General features: G+C 41.5%; 1 long non-coding RNA gene across 1 annotated transcript in view; it reads left to right on the forward strand.

The window, feature by feature from the left end:
* Nucleotides 1-9,749, forward strand: part of LOC148885324 (uncharacterized) — a 141,852-nt gene that overhangs the window by 46,777 nt on the left and 85,326 nt on the right. The window lies entirely within an intron of this gene.

Below are 9,749 nucleotides of genomic sequence, written 5' to 3' on the forward strand. Positions count from 1 at the left end.
ATTCTTTGAGAAGGAAGCTTTTGATACAGCAGTTCTCAACTTTTTAACCATCCACGGGTAGCTTCTTGGAGTGGCTTTTGGTTTTCTTAAAGAACGCATGACGGCCCCCTTTTTTATGCCCTGACACTGGATAACGTCCCGCTCCAGGTGGAGATTAGGCGGATTTATTTCCTGCCGGAACCTTCCGGCAGGAGACAAATGCTAAAACAGTCACCATTAATAAGTTCCACGCTCTATATCTGGCATGTTTTGTGAGGTAAGCTTTTAAAGCGTCGCCTCGGAATCACTCAATTTCCCCAAGGTGGTCCGGTCAAGTGGAGTCAAGGACAGCCGAGGGTGAAAAGTGGATCGAAAAGACGCACCGACGTTTCATCTGGAGTCTTGACGCTTATCGTTATTCCAATTGCCTGACTTGTTTGATGCCCAGACAGGTTTCTCCCTGCGCCCTTACATCTTCAAAGCCCTGAACCCTAAATTGAAAATACCTTGCAGCGAAGCAACATCAGTGGCAAATGAGACAACCCCTATCCCATCACGGCAACATTTTTTTTTGGCCTCCTCCGGTCTGTGAACCCTCAATGGGGTAATTGAAAGGCAAAAAAATATGAATGGTCGCACGTTAGTGGAATCATGAAAATGGTGGTCGTCAATGAGTTACGAGACAGTGAAGTCCAATGAGCCATAGGTTTCTGACTCCTGATCTAAGGTTTCTTATGCTATTGAATTTTTACGTAGTCCTAAAACTCAATATTCTGTGGGTCCTGCAATTTGAGTGAAAATGTCAAAAACCTCTGCACTGGAGTGGACACATGTTTGCATGTCTGGCAGTGAGTGTGTTAATTGGCATTTTTTTCCAGTTAAAACAACAGCAACAATAAAACAGAGATCCAAACCCGACTTAAACAACTTGGTTGCAACTCCCCCCTTTTGAGATTCCTTGTTTTCCTCGCCACTGTTACCACGTTTGTTTTTCGTGTACCTAAGAAGTGTTGACTCCTAACATCTCAGAGGGCGAAGAGTGAGAAACGCGTTACATGAAGGGACCACTTGGAAAAAAAACAAAACAAAAGACCGCCATGTTGCCTCCATTTTGAAAACCTTCGAAGTAGAGTGGCGGTCCCCACGGGAGAACCAACGCCCTCGGGGTCGACGGGATGAGACACCCGTCGCGAGAAGTTGTCCATCAAAAAATGTCTGATAGATTCTTCCCCCCTACCCCTTCTCCTCCAAGTTCTTCGCGCCACTGCCTTGCCAGTGCCTGCCTCCCAGAGGGGCTGCGAATCACGCAAAGACGCCTTTTTGGAAGCTTCTGCAAAAAGTTCAGTAGACATTTTGTTTGTGTTAAAATGAAGGGAGTGAATACAATTGGTAAAAATTGCCGTTTTTGTGAACAAAAACATCAATTATTGAGGGCTGGGGGAGGATTACAGGCACTCACCAATTTACGAACATTTGAGTTATGAACAATGTTACATACAAATATTTTTGTAGTATTCTCTCCAGTTATACATGTACATATCTTTATAGAGCATATTTTTTTGTAAATGTTTATTTTTTAGTACAAACCAATACATGTTACTTGTACAAGCTTACTTAAACATACAGTCCATCCAAAATCCAGCACAGAAGTAACTTACGAACAAATTCACCTTGCGACCGACCGCTCAGAACGTATGTCGTTGCTAAGGTGGGGAGTTTCTGTCATGGTTACTTGTACAACAAGCTTTAAACATCCTTATATAAACCTTAAACATACTGATATAAGCCTTAAACATACATTCCATACAAATATAGCACTGAAGCAACTTAATAACAAATTCACCATATGAACGACCGTTCGGAACGTATCTCGTTCGTAAGTTGAGGAGCGTCTGTATTTCTCATTTATTGGGGTACTACTTCGAATAGCAGTCATAATCAATCATTCGTATGTAGATTCGGGTTACTCTTTAGAGAGTTCATGGTGATGGGGGAAAGAAGCTGTTTAAATGTCTGCTGGATTTGGTCCTCTGAGGGGAGCCGCTGGAAAAGGTGGTGGGCAGGATGCAGAGGGTCCAATAGGATTTTCCGCGCTCTTGTCTTGATTCTTGTAGTGTGTTTGTGTGTATTTAAATGACAAACAAAGTTCTGGGGATTTGGACATAGCAAGCATCATCCACCAAAACTAGCTACCTACTAGCCACCAGGGTGTAAAGAATACCCCTCGGCTTTGTTCCATTAAGCTTGGCAGAGGTCATAATTTCCAGTATGAAATTATAGCTGCAAAATGCCAAGAAACGACCACACAGAGCCGTACAGTACGGTATATTCCCTCCTTTGCCTGAAGCCTTTCGTTTGGTGGTCATTATCAGGAGATCCAAACGTGTGCCGACTCAGCTCCTCACAAACGTATTAGTCTTCATTTGCTCGCTCGCTTCCTTGTCAAACGCCGCCGTTTGTTTCCTCTCAGTTGGAGAGCGGCAAACAAGGACATTGTTGTGAGGGAGAGACGCTTAGACTAGTCATTTTTCAAGTGAAATGTTACAAAAAAAAATAATCCCGCTGAATGGTTGTCGAAGGCACCGGAGATTTGAACCCCGCTGGGCGAATCCTCCTAACTGGCTGACAAAAAAAAAGAAGAAGCGAGATGAAGTTTGCATCTGTGAAGGAATCTTGTCAGAACGGGATAAGATCCATTGGATTGGACATCCTTGTGGTTTGAGGGACATATCTGTCTGTGGCTTGGAATTGAAGCGGATTTGCGTATGTGGGATAGGAGATGTGAGACAATCTCTTTTCGTCAATGGATGCTATAGCTTCGTGTTTGCTTTCAAAATTTAGCTTGCAGCAGATGTGCACATTCCGCCATGACGTCTCTAAGATCCACTTTGTGACATGAAGCAGTTCTAGATGAAAGAGGAGAGGATCAAAGTGTCCTTTTCAGCAGTGGATCAGGGACCTCATGGTGGAATGTGTACGTCTACTACAAGCTAAATGTTGAAACAAACACAAATCTGTAGCATCCATGAATGAAAAGAGATTGTCACGCATCTCCTATGCTATCTCCCACGTCCTATAAATCCGCTTCAATTCCAAGCCGCGGCAATGGTGGATTTCACGATATTTGTATCAATAACCCCTGTCTTACAATCCTTATCCACTCCTCCACTTAAAGGTGACTTTTTCACCATTTCAGGCTCACATCTCCCACGAGGCCACCACGACACGCATGTCCTGTCCCACACAAATCCGCTTCAATTCCAAGCCGCGACAGTTCCACATACGCATCGGCGCTCTGCGCTGACGCTCCTTTCTTCTTATTGCGGGCTCCTGAAGCCATGCATTCGTCTCTTCATGATGATAGGTGGACAAATTTCATCCGCCACCCACCAACAAAATAAATAATCAGTCAATTGGCTTATCTGGCTATTTCTCGAAATCCGTGTTTTCTGGTTACTGTTTTGGAACAAAATTGCACACTTAAGGTCATAGCTTCTTGAGTTGGGTCTAATCATGATGAATGTGACGACCAGATTTTATGTTGCCATGGGATACTGGCCGCAGGGTCTAGGGGGGGGGGGGTACTGCAGCAAGCCATCTAACAAAGCGAAACTTGTCCTTATTTTGTCTTACATGTCAGAAGTGCATTAATCTTAGCCCAGACTGATTTTTTTAAAGTGTCCATGTTGAAACCCATTGTCATTGAAAGGTCACGGTGAAGTGTCCTCCTGCAATTACCTTCCCCGTAGTCATCACTCTGGCCAGCAGCACAGTTTTGTCTTTTTTTTTTTACAGTCCTGCTAAGTGGAACAAAGCCCCGGCCGGTATTTCACCTTTTTTTTTTTTTTTTGCACACGATTCAACCTGAGCAAGACGGCACATAGTTAACATTTGTAATGTCACATTTAAATATATATATATATATATACAGTGACAATTACGAACTTAATTGGTTCCCAGACAGAGTGTGTAAGGCTAAAAGTGTGTATCCCAAAATTTAATTTCCTATAGGAAACCATTAAAATGAGAATAATCCGTTCCAAGGTCCCCATGAAAAATCATGTTCTACTTTCTAATGTTCTAATCCTTAAAAAAAACTACAGAAAATATACCTTATTTTATGTATAATAAATGTGCTACGTTGGTATAATTAAAGAAATAAACTGTACTGGATAATAAAGTAGTTTTATTTACCTTTGTGATGGTTGTCGATGGCTTGATGGAATGGATAGCTTTTTTGCATAAAGTGTCTCAAGGAGCTCTGGGTTGTACATCTTGGAAGTTGTTTGCAACAGCAACAGATGCAAGCAGACACACAAGAAACTTCATTAATAGCTGGTTCCCTTGCTTGTCTTTTCTCTTCAAATTGTACAGATGGCTTGTGCGGGTTATTTGTGGAGCCTGATTGATGGGATATTTTCACCTTGCAGTCCACACTCTGCCTTTGAACGATTAATAAAGTTGAAAGGAGTCCAAATTTCACTGTTTTCTATCCATGGTGTCACCTTTCCTGTTCATGTGCAGCTCTGTGTATCTGTCACGCCACCCCTCACCCCGCTCACTGCTGCGCCTGCTGCGTGTGTCCCCTCCCTCCTCTACGGATCTTGACCAATCACATGCGACTTTAACTGAAGACTGGGGGCGGGGAATAGAGGACAAAAAAAAAAGTCGGCTGCCATTTCCAGCTCTTTGTTAGTTGAGTCGTTCTGTGTGTTTTCCCCCCAAAAAAATAGTTCATATGCCAAGATTTTATTCTCGTGAATTTAACGTTCGTAAGGCGAAACGTTTGTTAGCAAAAGCGTTCGTAAGCCAAGGTATCACCGTACTAATCTTGAAGTTTGTTGCTCATTATAAGATTTGTTAAAAATGACCAGAAAGATACGATTGTGTATTGAAATCACATGCACTTTGCGTCTCTGATGCCCCACCCGGAGTTATTATTGTCTTCAAAGAGCGTGACCACACCAATAAGGCCCACCCTCATTTAGATGCCGAGCCACGCAAGCACATTATTTCCCCATCCGGGCTCATTTTTTTGTGCGTTGAAATGTACATTCCAAACGTGGCTGCGACACAATTTGCATTTCAACATTTTTTGCCTCTAGTCTAGAGGATGACTGTGAACCCCCCCCCCCCCCCCCCCAGCCAAGACGCGGAATATCAAAGAAGTGCATTAGAATGCTGCGGCAGCTATGAGGGTGAACTGTGATAATAAATTGTATCTGGATGGACACGGTATCCAGGTAACAAAAAAAGCCCATCAGCATTTGGCGTGTCGCCGCCGTTGTGTGTCCGACATGAGCTGAAAGGAGATTGACTGACGTCAGTGAGATTGTTTTAGAAATTGCCAGTGAGCTTTTCGTCTTGCTTCAAACACACACATGCTTGTGCTAAATGTGATGGAAATGTATTCACGCGTGGGGTGAACTCAACGCAAGATGGCGCCCCCCCTGTGTGGCTGCCTCTACAGCAGCTCTGTCCCTTTTTCACTCCCTTTGCATTCTACTTTTTCATTTACAGTAAAGTCTCGTTATATTTACAGTAAAGTCTCGTTATATCGATATCGGATATATCGATAGTCCCGGTTATATCGATACTATTTCTATGCACGCACGGAGAAAATTACATGCAAACAGGGTCGGATATATCGATAGTCCCGGTTATATCGATATTTTTTCGGACTCCGTTGAATATCGATATAACGAGACTTTACTGTATTTACTTTTCCGTTCGTGTTTTGGTTATTTTCCTATGCAAAATTGTGGGACGATTAAAGGTTTTCTGATTCTGAAACTGTCGCGAACCTGGAAAATAATTTCAGAAACAGTTTTGATGGCCGTGTCTGTCATGAAAGGAAGTGCTCAAAGACCCCAAATAATAAGAATAATACCTAATAGATAGCTAGCTAGCCATCCAAAACTATCAAGGTCACATTATTTGTTATTTATTGATTTTCTTTTACTTCAAAATGGCGTCGCGAGCGTATTTTGTTTGTCTACTTCTTCCTTTCCTTTCCTCTTACTTTCATAACTTTGTGTTGTGAAAATTTCCCATTTTGGCACAATTACCCAATTAACCCAATCCAAGTCAATCCAAAAATGGCCGATGTAGTGCCGCCTCTACCCGTTAGAAGCAATTTAACACGTGCGTGTTAAGTGGGGTGAGATATCAACACTGTATTAATTGGCTGTCCAATATGCTTTGATGCCCACCAGTATTCATTTAATACTTAAATTAAAAATTTTCAAAGGTGAGCAAAAGTCCCCTGGAGTTGTTTTCATGCAATAATAAGTAAGCAGGAACCTCGTACAAGGTAGAAATAATCAAGTGTCAGACGCAGTCCGACCCGTCACACCTTTGTATTATTAAAAATCCAGAGAATTGAGCCGCAGAATTTAAGAAAATAGATTAAAAAAACCTCATCAGTATTATGAGGATGAGGGAGAAAAAGCTGTATCTTGTTTTTCCGACGGCTGTCCGAGCTAACTGTGAGTCAGCCTTGTCCCTTCTGTCTTCTCCCACCAGTCTTCTCACATATTTTGTCCAGTCGCTTTCCAAACAAATGCTGGCATCTGCTTTTGTGTGGTTCCTACCTGGGTGCGTAAATTCAAATGTTATGGTCAGGTCAAGAAGTTCAATACTGGACTGAACTGAACAAGCACGTGGAAAATCCTACTGGACCCTCCGCACCCTGCCCACCACCTTTTCTAGCGACTCCCCTCGGGCAGGCGCAACCGATTGTGAATCATGCTTGCTATCTCCAAATCCCAGGAACTTTGACGTTTAAACACACACACACACACACACACACACACACACACACACACACACACACACACACACAAACACACATTCCTGTTTCAATGGTTTTGTGAGGTCCAGATAACTCCAGATAAGGAGTGAGGACCACAGTTGCTGATAAGTTTAGAGAAGAACTAGTGTTACATTTGAACACTAAATGTCACCCCATTTCCCACTTTAACTTCTTTAAAAACAAAGAAATAAAAAGTGGAATTGAAACTGAAATAACAGCAGGAGTGAGGACTCTGAATGGGTACATTCAAAGTCCTCACCCCTGGAGTGAATTTGATTAAAATTTAATTTTACTTTTTGTGGTATGAACTTTTTCCTCTGATTAACCACGCACACACAAACAAACACAAAAGTGTGTGTGTATCCAAGTGAAATGAAAATACACACCAAAAAATCTTTTGGGTGAATTTGTGAGGACCTCTCTGAAACTTTAACAGATATATACATATATAGACATAAAGTTAAAACCAAAAACAAAAATAATATCAAATAATATGTGACGTTTATGTTACTCCCAGGTTGAGTGAACGCTGGCGCGTGTGACTGCCACTTCTCACACACAGAAAAAAATATCCGACGACTGTAAGGTGTTCTTGAGAGTTTTGAAAGGTGCTTATAAATGAAATGTATTATTATTATTATTATCATTATTATAAACCAAATAGAACTGTATATTGCCTCTTTGCATTTGTTTTATGATGATACTAGTGCAACGTGTTCTACCGGTGAGAAATTTCTTGTGTGTTCTACATAATTGCCAATAAATATGATTCTGATTCTGACTTGAGCGAAATGACATCTGCCACGTTTGTCAATATTGGTTTTAAATCAGCTAAAATCTGCTGTCATGGTATCCCTCAGAGCTCATATTTAGGGTTTTCACGTTCGGGTTAGCATCTTTCCAACATCCAATTCTAAATCGGAAATGAAATTATTAATACAGTAAAGTCTCGTTATATCGATATCGGATATATCGATAGTCCCGGTTATATCTATACTATTTCTATGCACGCACGGAGAAAATTACATGCAAACAGGGTCGGATATATCGATAGTCCCGGTTATATCGATATTTTTTCGGACTCCCTTGAATATCGATATAACGAGACTTTACTGTACATGTGTTATTCAGCAGACAAAATAACACTGAAAGCCGAACACGGTTCATAATGAGCTTTCCTTTTCTCTCCCTTGTCTTTTATTTTTGGGTCAATCAAAGACCCCCCACCCACCCACCCCCGTCGCTTTGTGGCCTAACTGACATTGAATTCAATTTACTTCTTAATTAAATCCCAGACAGGAGTTCAGCTCGGCTTTAAACAAGATCGATTAAGGCGTGGCTGGCAGCAGCGGTCCCAATCTATCTCCCCCCCCCACACTCCACCAACCCTCGCATCTCCTTGTTTGTGAACAGCAGGCTCGTCTGGGGGGGACAACCTGATAATGAAAGGGGAGTGAAAAAAGATGCAGAGAGGAATTGATGAGGAGCGAGTGTGACCAAGTCCAAAGCTTCCTTGCTGCAGGGAAAGAGCATTTCGCTTTGAGCAATAGCGAATTGGAGCGCAGGTACTTGGAAAAAAAAATAACCAGTCGTGGTGGCCAAGTGGGAGATGTGAGCCTGAAATGGTGAAAAAGTCACGTTCAAGTGGAGGAGTAGATAAGGATTGTAAAACAGGGGTTGTTGATACAAATATCTTAAAGTCCAACATTGCCGCGGCTTGGAATTGAAGCGGATTTACAGTACGTGGGATAGGAGATGTGAGACAATCTCTTTTTGTCAATGGATGCTACAGCTTCATGTTCACTTTCAATATTTAGCTTGTAGCAGAACTGCACACTTTACCATGACGTCACTGATCCACTGGTAAAAAGGACGCTTTGATCCTCTCTTTAATCTAGAACTGCTTAATGCAGCAGAGTGTGCAGGAAGCGCTTAAGATTGAATGACTGTGTCTTTGTGTTGTTATATTATTATTATTATTACTTCAAAATGGCGCCACAAGAGCGACCGCCTTTACAGCAGCTCCTGTATTTTGTTTTTCTACTTCTTTCTTTCCTTTATTCTTACTTTCCTCTTACTTTCGTCGCTAATATACGCTCATCCAATCGTAATGGAATCCATATTTGACGCTGTTTTGTTAGATTTTTCATCAGCGGTGTTCAATTCATTTTTGTCGCAGGCCCACATTGAAGTTAGTTAATTTTGGAAGTCCGTTATGAATTTTGGAATCAACCCGTTTTAAATCAGAAATCAACAATAACGACTGTCATCGCCCGTTAGATATGATCATTTGAATTTTTGGTTCAGGCATCACAAAACTTGATGTGCTTGATTTTGCATTCACGGGCCACATAAAATGATGTGGTGGGCCATAATCTGGCCCCCGAGCCTTGATTTTCACACCAGTGCTTTACATTATCCTACCTGCAACATTCTTTTTTACATGTACTTCATTTTTCTGGATGTAAATATTTGGTTGTCCCAATGTCGACAGTTTTTTTTTTAATTAAAATGTTAAATGGCCATAAAATATAGCATAATAATAATAATAATCCATCATCATCATCATCATACGTTTCATTTATAAGCACCTTTAAAAACTCACAACAGTCACAAGATAAGTTTTTCTGTGGGTGAGCAGCGGCAGCCACACGCGCCAGCGTTCACTCAACCCGGAAGTAACTCAAAAAGATAGAAAGCCAGCTAGCTAATAGATAAGATAGATAGCCAGCCAACTAGACCACTAAGAGCCAGGTAATAGACAGCTATTAGATAACTAACAGATAGCAAATAGAAAGCTATCTAGCTAGCTAATGCATAGTTAATATAGAGCTAGCTAGCCAGCTCGACCGCTGATAGATAAGATAGATAGATAGCCACCCAATTAGACCGCTAACAGCCAGCTAATAGATAGTTATTAGATAACTAACATATAGAAAAATAGAAAGCTAGCTAG

This window comes from Hippocampus bargibanti, linkage group LG17 (genome assembly GCF_051943395.1).
Source record: "Hippocampus bargibanti isolate YZ-2025 linkage group LG17, ASM5194339v1, whole genome shotgun sequence".
NCBI classification, from domain to species: domain Eukaryota; kingdom Metazoa; phylum Chordata; class Actinopteri; order Syngnathiformes; family Syngnathidae; genus Hippocampus; species Hippocampus bargibanti.